Source organism: Pteropus alecto, unplaced genomic scaffold, assembly GCF_000325575.1.
Source record: "Pteropus alecto unplaced genomic scaffold, ASM32557v1 scaffold5, whole genome shotgun sequence".
Classification (NCBI taxonomy): domain Eukaryota; kingdom Metazoa; phylum Chordata; class Mammalia; order Chiroptera; family Pteropodidae; genus Pteropus; species Pteropus alecto.
Window position 1 is genome coordinate 32154083 of NW_006441953.1, and position 9877 is coordinate 32163959.

The 9877-nt window shown below is 39.1% G+C and overlaps 1 protein-coding gene across 1 annotated transcript in view; it reads right to left on the minus strand.

The window, feature by feature from the left end:
• The window catches only part of ADD1 (adducin 1), a 57963-nt gene extending 48443 nt beyond the window's left edge, over nt 1–9520 (minus strand). Inside the window, exon 1 of the mRNA XM_025051824.1 lies at nt 9354–9520. The gene's annotated coding sequence lies outside the window, so the exon portion shown is untranslated. The remainder of the gene's footprint in view (nt 1–9353) is intronic.
• Between the last annotated feature and the right edge of the window lie 357 nt (nt 9521–9877).

The window sequence follows — 9877 nt, forward strand, 5'->3', positions numbered from 1 at the left end:
GGAGCTGAACACACAGTGTAAATATATATATATTTATATATATATGTATATTATATATATACATATATATATGCCTTATTGTTAAAGTATACAGCTGAAACTTATTAGATTTTGTTAACCAACGTCACCATAAAAAATAAATTAATTAAAAAGAACATAAAGTAATAAGTATCACTAAGGGTATCAAACAGAATACACAGTACATTGTATGATACCCAACAGCGTGATGATATCAAAGGTTTGAAGTTTCATGGTTTAATATACATTGTTACGTGCTTTAGTAGGGTGACCCTCCTTTACAAGTGATCAAATGCGGGTTCCAAGCTGCTGTTTGCCCTGAGGTGGACACAGTAAGGTAACCAAGGAGCTCCTCCTCACAGTCTCTCCACCACGATGATTCTGTTCCAGTCAGAATCACATACGATTAAACATTCCGCTAAATCAGCACTCGCTGACTCAAACAGTACTTCCTTAAACCCACGTCGGCTCCACTTCGCAGCCACTCCTTCCATCCTGCCAAAAGCACTGCAGCGCCAGGCTCGAAGCACAAAAGGGTGTTTCATTCTGTAAGGAATCAGACAGAGATGATGCACCTTCCTTCCGGTGCTGGAATGACAGGTGGGGTGTACTGCTGAGAGCAGGCACCTGCCGCACGGGCCGTGAAGTCCGTAGCTACCAGGGCAACGGTCAGCCTCGCTCCCTCGGAGGAACAGACCGAGTGTTGCCCATTTCTGTAGTGTGGAGGCACCTTACCCTGCCGGTGTTGCACAGGAGGTGCCTGATAAACGTGTCTGAACCGAAGAGTCCGTAGACAGTGGAGGGAGGACCTCAGAGCCTCTCTGATACAATGTTGTAAAAAGGTCGCCACTGTCATTTAAATGTGACCCCATCATTTTAAAAGTAGGAAGACAGGCTCAGAGAAGAGAGAAAATGGCCGTGGGCACACAGGCCACTGGTGGCAGAGAGCGGTGACCCAGTATGTGTTGGGGTCAGCCCGAGGCCAAGTAAGTTGGAAGCCCACCGTGCCGCATGCTGTGTGGTCCTGGACGAGGGACTCAGCTTCTCTCGGGGACTCTGCTTCCTCATCGGTAAACTGAGTGTTACAGGGCCAACCTGGAGAAACACTGTGAGAGTCATTAGTGCTGTCTGGAGAGCGTTCGGCAGAGCGTGTGGCAGGCAGACTGTGGACACACATTCAAGGGTGGCTATGATGACTGGACAGACCTAGGACCAGGGTCCTGGCCAAGCCTATGGACATTACAAATTATACAGTGCCAAAGTGCTTCTTGCTCACGTGATTTTTATTACTGATGACAGATAACTGAAAATTTCTGATCTGTCACAACTACAACTGGCTTCAAAAATATGATAAAAATAGTTTCTCATATATATAATTTATTCCTCATTATCACTACTTTCCTAGGTTAATATCCAAATAATTTCTAAAGTCTCTAAAAATTCCCACTGATATCTGAAGGGGAAAAGTATGAAAATCTTAATAAACAGAAATGAAAAAAAAGAAAAGACCCAAAACAAATTTAGACGAAGGAAAGTTATGCCTCAAATTGCATATATTAGCTGTTACTTAATGAAAATGGTGCTACTTCAACAGCCATGACACCACTGAGGTAGAGGGGAGAATCCAAACTCTAGAAGCCTCTGCACTCAGGCCATGGGACGAAGTAACAGAGCCCATGCAACTTTCACACACAACTAAAGTAAAACCCATTTTTTTCACTGACTCCGTATTCAGACATCCATGAAATGTGTACTGAGCACCTACGATGAGGTGAACAGGCGCCAGGCACTGTTCTTCGATCTGGATGCTTGGCAGATATCAAGGCACAAAACACAGATTTCTGCCTTCAGAAACTCTGGAGCCAGACTGCTTGAGTTCAAACTCCTGCTCTGCCACTTACTGGCTCTGCAAGCTTAAGAAATTGTCTTAACTTCTCTGATCTCAGTTTCCATATACGAAACGAGGCTAACAACAGTAGCACCTCATACAGTGTCTGCCACACAGGAAGCACTCCAGAGTTCGTTATTAGTGTTGCTGTCAGAAATTCATTATCTGTCTCCATTATTGGACTATAACTCCCAAGAAGACAGACTTGTCTCTCTCATTCACTGCTGTATTCACAGAGCTAACGCTTAAGAGGCTCTCAATAAAAATGTACTAAGGAACAAATACACGCCAGGTCTAACATTCTGGACCGCACTGCCAACCTGTTTGGACTCCAAAGGCATGTGACTGTAAGAAAAGCCGTCACTTTGCTTAATTCAATCACAACTGACGTACGCCTGAAGAGACTCGGGGGATATAAGCAGCTAACTAAACAGACTCCAAACCTCACTCCACCGCTCACAATTAAGTTCCAGACTGCAAATGGACAATCTGTATATCAAACTGGGTTTTGTGTTTTGAGTTACCTGGGTTTTATGTTTCTAAGAATTACGTCAATTCCCAAAGTTGCTATAAAAGCAAAAGTAGCTGTATCTGTCACTGCCTGATCGGATTTGGAAATTCAAGCAAGTATAACTCCCAGAGGTACGGAAATAAGAAAAGTAAGAAAAGGAAAATTCTAGACCTCACCACTAAGCATGCATGGTTCCACAGTGAGGCCTATAAAGACTGCAGGAAGACCCAACTGAGTAAGTCAGGAGACACACACTGAACAGACACCTGCGAGTACAGAAAATTCTGTGTAAATAAACCACTCTGCGATCCCATTAAACACCTTAGGTGGGACTTTCTTGCAACACTAGCCTAATACAAGAATGTTTCCTCTGAAAAAAATATGAATCAGTATCGGGCACGCTTTAATAGTTACAGAACAGTAGGGTGGAAAGTGTTTAGTCATTAAAATAATCTTAAGAGTAATATGCAGGACACGGCCAATCCTCAAGCTGTTAAAACAGTGTATACAAAGCTGTACTGCAGCCATGTAACGAGGCGAATACACAGCAGAGACAGAGGCCACAGGGCTGGACAGGGGCTCCATCAACCTTTCCTTCATTCTGAGGCCTCGAGTACCTGTTGGCTGAAATAAGAACAGGATGTTTGCTTGGCTATTTCTGAGTGGTTGTGACAACTCTGTCCTCTACCTGTCATCTGCCTGAAATCAATCTCCTACAGGAGGCCAGTAGATGGTAAGGAAATGCGGGAGTGGCTGGCCCTGGGGTCCTAAGGCTGCCAGTGATAATGAATGGGAAGGAGAAAAGCTCTGGGGTCACCAAGTTCAAACCCCAGCCAGATACTTACCAGGAACGTGCCCTGGGCGAGCTATTTGTGCCACAGTATTTTCATCAGTGGAGGGGACTATAATATCTATCTTACGAGACTACTGAGGAGTGGGCATGATAAGCTCTATACGATATTTGTACAATGAAGTCCTGTTTCCTGCCTAGCATAATAAGCATGACAGCTAGTACCTGAAACTCATTCCTTTGCCTTTCAGAAACCTGGAATATAATAAAACATACTTAACACTAATAAACACTGTGCAAATTAATCTTTAGAAGTTAAAATTCCCTGGAATTATTTTACTAATCTAAATGAGTATCAATAGGCTCTCAAATATAAATCCAATTTTTTAAAAAGTAGTAAACTTCGGGGGATTGAGGGAAACTATAATTTTTACATACCCTTTTCATTCAAAAATGAAAACAAAATGGCTAAAAACAAGATCTAACATCTGTATATGTATAAGTGCTTTAAAATAAAAACTTACAATTATGAGGCTATAGGTGAAAATTTTAGAAATAAAATCTTTTCAATTTGGGTGGGGGAATAAAACTTGGAGGACAGAAAGAGAGTCACATTCTGTAAAACAGTAACAGTTGATTTTACCCAGACACAGGAAGCTGGAATTTTGTCACTGAAATTGTGGAAAAAATTCCCCCAACACAGAATGAAACAGTATGTCCACGAAGAATAAACTCTAAAGTCCAGCGGAGGCGATCATTCTTTTCAAAGGAGAAAAGAAGAAAGTTATCCCTTCCATCTGTCATTTAATATTTAGCTAAGCAATACTTGTCCTTTTAACCTGAACTTAACACCCAGGTTTGAACTGAGTGAATAATTCATGCTTTCCCTAGAAAGTCATACTGTGTGTCTAGAAAAGTCTTGGAGCACTGGTCTGGCAGCCTGAACTTTTCTAACTTTTTATACAAGATAGAAATGATCTAACATGTCAAGTGTTTAAGCCCAAACCTCAAATAAGTAGAAAGCTTCATTTACTCAGGGGAGGCGATTCTAATCAGGTCCCAAGAGCATGACATACTTATAAATGATTTCCACAGTTTGGAACACTTCTGAAAAACTACAGAACACTTCTGAAAAACTACAGAGTGCTTTGGATTTCAAAGCACTCTCAAATAATTGTAACACCACAAATAAAATAAACACCCCAGAAAACATGACCCCTTTAGAATGTCCTAGTTGCAGGGCCTTGCCTGGAGTGGGCACTCCAAGAGCAGGTGCTGAATGAAAAAGCAGAATATGATCTCTCTAAAATAAGTGCTTCGAGAGTGAACCAGACATTGGAAAGTTTTCAATACAAAAGGTAAAGGGAACCCCCAAAATGGGTTAGGACTAAATCTAAAGTTTCACTTCCTCTTTGGCTTACATACTCTGAAACGGAAGCAGGGGTTACCACTAAAGTCATCCTGTTCTGGTAGGTCAAAAGTGGCTGCTTTATCTGGTGTTTCTCTGATTAGCAGGTGAGGAGGAATGTTTTTCATGTGCTTATTTATAACTGAAATTCCCCACAGGGTCTATTAATTTCTTTGGCCACCTGCCTCTTTTTTGAAATCTTGATGTATTCCTATAAATTTGAAAAAATAATATACATATTGACCTTTTGTTTTATTTGACATTCCAAGACCGTTATCTTCTGTAACTTTATTTTTAATGTGCAAATATTTTAACATTTTGCACATTTAGGGTCTACAAACCTTTTCCTCTGAGTTCTGTTTTTATGGAGAACATTATCATTCCTTCACAGGCACATGTCTAATAAAATGCAGGAAAGTTTTAAAGCATTACCTTTGATAGACATTTTATTTTGCTTTTTTTCCCTCCATAATCTCTGTCATTTTAAACATTTCTCCTTAATCCATCTGGAATTTATTCTGATGAATGTTTTCCAGTTATCTCATTTCCAATAATCCCTTCTCCCCAGAGACGTGGAGGCGTGTTTCTCCCCCCCCGCCCCCCCCCCCACAGAACCCCCTGCTTCAACTCTGCGCCAGCAGCACCCGACTGCTACCTCATAAGCCACACTGTCTGATCTTGGGAAAGTTTATCATTTTTTTGTACTTCGATTTCTTCATTTGTAATAAAATACATTCAAGTCATATATTCCAAGATTGTTGGAGCGATATAAATAATAAATGTAAAATATCTAGCACAATGTCTGGCACATAATAAATACCCTATGAATAGGAAAATTTTTAATTATCTAGTATCTGATGAGAATATAAAAGTAACATGCTACAAAATGCATCTTAAAAATTTCAAGAGCATGTACTTAATTAAAAGTTAAAGTATATCATTTTAGTTAAAAATAATATTCTATTACAAACTCATCTTATTTTACCTTGCTATACTTTAAGTAAAACTATCTGTTCTATCTGTATCAACACACATAACACTAATAAGCGAGATTTATCATGTTAATTCAATCTCTAAACCAATATTCTAGTTACGCTTACTGAAACAGACTTGGGTGTGGTTTTAAAAACAACTCTGGGTGAGGCAACTAAAGATAAGCCAACCAACCATCTGTCTAACCGAAGTGAACTTTCATGCACCCCATCCTGTTTATAGTTCCCAAATCTGTCCAATGACACTGGTACAGAAAGGCTCTGGCTTGGATCTTCATCAAAATTCTGTTAGCCTCTCAATGCCACCTGACTAATAAATGTACTAGTTTGGACCCTCAGGGCCACCTGGGTTCTGATCTCAGTTCACCACTTATAGCTATGCAACCTTAGGAACACTTCGCCTCTCTATGCTTCAGTTTCTTCATTTGTAAAATGGGAATGATATCCTTATCTACTTCCTCAGTTTAAGATTAAATGAATTAATTTATGTCAAGTTTCCATATAGAGCCTGGCACACAGTAATACAATAAAGCAATATACTAGTCGGTAGCTATTATTATTATAAATAGTTACTGAATGTCTTTAAAAAGGACATGGGAAGAACATTCTATGATGGGCACTAATTAACTGTCTTCCTTGAAATGGGCCCAGGGACACAGCAGTACCACTTATTAGAGTTCCCTCTTACCAACTGCTCTGTATTGTCAATTTTTAATACAATTGCTAGACTGCAAGCTCACTGAAAGCAGGAGCTATTAAATGCTCTACCTTCCAACATTCCCAGCACAATGTCCCAAACACAGACCTTAAATAATGCTTATTAAATCAATATAACAGAGAAAAGAGCAATGAAGTGATGCCTCAGATGCATACACTGTTAGCACCAAAAGGAACTTGAGAAGTCATCTGGTCATTTTACAGATGATAAAACTAAACAAAGTAATGACTTTACCAATATCTCATATGCTGGCCAAGCTGGAGCCGGCTCCTCCCAGTACCAAGAACACCAATACACCTCACTTATGCCGGTGACCCTCCAACTGCATTTTACAATCACCTCATGCTGAATACATTTTCCTAAGTTTTAAACAGGTACGCAATCACTATTTCCATTACTAATAAATACCACTTGGAGATCTCAAGTAAGGCAAATGTTTAAACCCTACCATTCAAATAAGATTTTCCATAAAAGCATTATTTGCATATAATAATGTTTAGTCTCAAAACCATGAGACTAAAACTAGAACTCTGAATGGGAATCACAAAAGGTGACATTACCAGAGGTCAAATGTCAAAAATATGCACTGCTGGAGGTAAAAAAAGGAGTTGAGGAGCTGCAACTCCAGAAGAGGTAAAAATGTTCTCAGGTGGGCAGTGAGCCGGGCTCAGAGTAGAAATTAATATGATCTTCTGAGCAAAAAAAAAAAAAAGATCCTCAATGTTGACCCCAGGTTTTTCCATTGGTTAAAATCAACTAAATATGAGGTCCAAGTTGAAAGTCAACAATCCCTCCCAAAAAAATCTCCATGAGTGACAGCCATCAGAAACAATACACCATAGGTCTAGGCCCTCGAAGACTTCAAATACTAGAATTATAATAAAAAACATAGAATAACTGTATAAAATAAATTAATCATAAATACAAGCCATAGAAATTACCAAAAATGACCAGGCAGAGCTGAAAAAGAAACCAAATAGAACTTTTAGAAATGAAACGATGTTGAAAAAAGTTTTTAAATCAACTAATAATAGCAACTTCAACACAGATAAAGAATTAGTGAATTAAAAGATAGATTTGAAAAAATTACCTAGAAACCAGCACAGGGGACAAGGAGATGCAAAATATGACAGAAGACGTAAGGAGTACAGAAGAAGAAAGCCTACCACACCTTCACAAAAAGAACATGACAGAGCATGTAATTTCCAAACCAAAAGAGGGAAGACCATAAAGAAAAACAAATAGAACAACTTGGTTGTTTAAAAAGGCAATCAAGGACAGAAAAGATGACGACAGAAATAAGCAAAATGTAAGATGACAGAAGAACACATTTATCAGAATCACAATAAATGTAAGTGCACTAAACTATGCCGGTTAAGACAGACATTGTACCACTGTAGTAGGCTGCTTAATGGCCACCGAAGGTACCAGTTCTGATCCCTGGAAGCTGAAAATGTTTGTTACTTTTCATGGCAAAGACAACTGTCCTGAATTACCTCGGAGGGCCCTAAATGCAACCGCCAGTATCTTTAGTAAAAAAAAGGCAGAAGGCAATTCCCTCTTCTATGTTCTCTTGTATCTTACATCAGATATAAGAGGGCGATTTGACCAGGACACAGAGATTGGAGTGATGCAGCCACAGCCAAAGAATGCTGGCATCCGTAAGAAGCTGGAGAGGCAAGGAACAGGTGTTCCTCCAAAACCTCCAGAGGAAGTACGTCCCTGCCAACATCTTGATTTTGACTCATTGACACTGACCTCAGACTTCTGGCTCCAGAACTGTGAGAGAAAAATTTGTTGTTTCAAGACGCCGCATTTGTGGTGATTTGTTACAGCAGCCACAAAAATAATAATAATGCATCCATAAAACATAAGAACAGAATACATTAAGTTTGAAAATAAACAGATGAAGATAGGTCATCAAGAAATCACCAACCAAAAGAAAGCTGGAGTATCTATATTAACATGAGATGAAAAAGACCATGAAAAATAAAAACATTTCTTTAGGATGAAAAAAGCCACTACATAATGATAAAACATTAAGAGGAAGATGAAAAATATATTATGCCTAATAAAATGGTATCAACACATATAAAGCAAAAACTGATAGAACTCAGAGAGAAATCGACAAATCGCCCATCATAACGGGAGACTAAAACACTGCTCAGTTATTAACAGGAAAAGCAGTCAACAAATTAGTAAACAGTAAATTGAAAATGACAACAATGTAGGGTAGCTCCATAGTGTAGTGGTCAGCACGTCTACTTTACATGCAGAAGGTCCTGGGTTCGCGCCCCAGGTGGAGCCACAGGCCAGGCCCCCCACCCCCCACCCCGTGTGCCAGCCCCGCCTCCCACCCCCGAGCACACAGGTGGTGTCAGGCCCCAGGTGCCCCGCCTTCAGAGAGCCAGTTCTTAAGGGGAGACAGCAACATCCATCCATCCATCAGGGGTGGAAAAAGAAAATGACTACAATGTAATTAATTAGATCATTAGAAGTATACAGAACCTTGCACCCCTGCTTTCGAAAACAAATTAAAAACCACATATTCTTCTCTAGAGCACAAGGACATCTGTAAACATGTATCTCATATCTGGATGGAAACAAAGATCTCAACAAATTCCAGAGAATCAGGAGCATACAAACTACTTCTCTGGTCATGATTCAATAAAACAAATCAATAACAAATCTTTTAAAAAAAAAAACATATATTTGGAAATTTAAAAGCACAACTTTTAAATAACTATGGACCAAAGAAAAAACCACAGTCATAATTTAAACATACTTACATAATGAAAATATTACACTTGAAAACAGCTTCAGTAAAAAGCTACTGCTAGAGAAATGTATAGCCTTAAATATATATTAAAAAAATATAATTAAGTGACCTTTTACTAGAAGTTATAAAAAGAACCTAAATTCCAAACCATTTAGCAATTCATATTCACTACACTTTATATAATTTATATAATTACATAATTTCTAATCTTTAAAACTGAAACTTAGATTATACAAATGTTCTGATTACCTGAGTTTAAAAAGCACAAACCATATGTCCCTTCAGGAGAAAAACATGTACATCGTGTAAGATGGAACTCATGTATCCATTCTTGCAAATGTCATGCAGCCTTGATTTTTACTGAGAATAAAGATGATGTCACAGCTTTCTTCACAGCACAGTGAAATCTGGGGTCAACGGCCTCAAGAGCTGAAATAACGTACAAGTAACTCATTTTATGAAAAAGTACTGGCAACCTTCCACAGTTGTAGTCAGCAAAATCTGCATTATTTTCATGAGGATTCTACTTCTCCCTAGTGCACTATGAAGCAATCGAAATGGAAAAAATCCACCAAGAAAAATTCCAATATATTTCAAAATAGAACTGCTGGCTTGATTTTTATAAAATAGAAATGATAAAAAATAACCGTGGGTGAGTGAAATGAAACATCTCAATGGCAGGGACCCACTTCATGTCCCTACAGAGAAGGCCCTGGCAGAAGCCCCCGTGCAGTCGCCCTCTCTGACGTGAAGAGCCATGAGCCCTTGAAGAG